The 1,317-nt window shown below is 51.5% G+C and overlaps 1 long non-coding RNA gene across 1 annotated transcript in view; it reads right to left on the bottom strand.

Moving 5' to 3' along the window:
• LOC110292167 overlaps positions 1–956 on the bottom strand; it is a 3,391-nt gene extending 2,435 nt beyond the window's left edge. Inside the window, exon 1 of the long non-coding RNA XR_002377677.1 lies at positions 813–956. This is a non-coding gene — a long non-coding RNA (uncharacterized LOC110292167). The remainder of the gene's footprint in view (positions 1–812) is intronic.
• Between the last annotated feature and the right edge of the window lie 361 nt (positions 957–1,317).

Here is a 1,317-nt window from a genome sequence, read left to right as displayed (position 1 = left end):
TGTGTGTGTGTGTGTGTAGTTTTGTCTGTTTTTTGAGGCAGGGTTTATGTGTAGCCCTGGCTATCCTGGAACTCAATCTCTAGAGCAGGCTGGCCTCGAACTCATAGAGATCTGCCTGTCTCTGCTTCGCCAAGGACTGGGATTAAAGATGTGTGCCACCAAGTCTGGCTATTAAAATAAATGTTAAAAAAACAAAAACCTGCCGGGCGTGGTGGTTCACGCCTTTAATCCCAGCACTCGGGAGGCAGAGACAGGTAGATTTCTGAGTTCAAGGCCAGCCTGGTCTACAAAGTGCACTACCACACCCGGCTTTTTTTTTGTTTGTTTGTTTTGTTTTTTGTTTTTGAGACGGTTTCTCTGTGTAGCCCTGGCTATCTTGGAACTCACTCTGTAGACCAGGCTGGCCTCAAAGTCAGAAATCCACCTGCCTCTGCCTCCCAAGTGCACTACCGGGCTCTTTTTTTTTTTTTTTTTTTTCCTAGACAGGGTTTCTCTGTGTAGCCCTGGCTGTCCTGGAACTCTCCGTAGACCAGGCTGGCCTCTGAGATCCCGCCTGCCTTTGCCTCCCTAGTGCTGGGATTAATAGTGTGCGCTGTCACCTCCCGGGTTCCATATTTTTTCATTCTCAGTGTCGGCCCCGCCCCCGGCCCGCCCCTCCTCGCCCCTCCCCCTCCCTCCCTGGTAACACTCCCCTCCCCCCCTTTTCGACTTCCTTCCTGGCTCACTCATCCTTCCAGCTCGGCTTTCCCTGGCTCTCTGTCTCCCTCTGCTGCTCACCAGACATGGTGCACGACATCTTTTGGCTCTCTTACCACAAACCCGGAACAGGAGGGAAACCATGGCTGCTCAAGTCCTACCAACAGGACATTTCTTCCTCTTTCTGGTGGTCTCACTCTGTAGCTCAGGTTAGCCTTGCAATCATGATCTTCCTGGCTCCATCTTTCCTGTACTGAGATGATGGGTATGAGCTACCACGCATGCCTACTGCTTGCCTCCCCATCCCCACTCCTAAAACAGCCTGGAACTCACGGATATCCACCTGCCTCCGCCTTTTGAATGCTGGGATTAAAGGCACAGGCCAACATGTCCTGCCCCCTTCAGCTTCATGAAAGTGTGGTCTGTTCAATGGTCCTGGCTAAGTAGACATAAATTATTATTTGGGACCCAGAGAACTAAGTCCTTGACTCATACTATCTGTCACCCGATGCAGATCACCTCCTCCAGGAAGGCTTCCTGGGCTGGACAGACTGGGCTAGGTGAGTTCCCTTGGCTCTGTTCTGGGGATCCTTTCAGAAATGGTTGATTTCCTCTGAAGGG

Source organism: Mus caroli, chromosome 4, assembly GCF_900094665.2.
Source record: "Mus caroli chromosome 4, CAROLI_EIJ_v1.1, whole genome shotgun sequence".
Classification (NCBI taxonomy): Eukaryota; Metazoa; Chordata; class Mammalia; order Rodentia; family Muridae; genus Mus; species Mus caroli.
The sequence above is the reverse complement of the archived record's forward strand: the minus strand, read 5'-3'. Positions and strand labels throughout refer to the sequence as shown.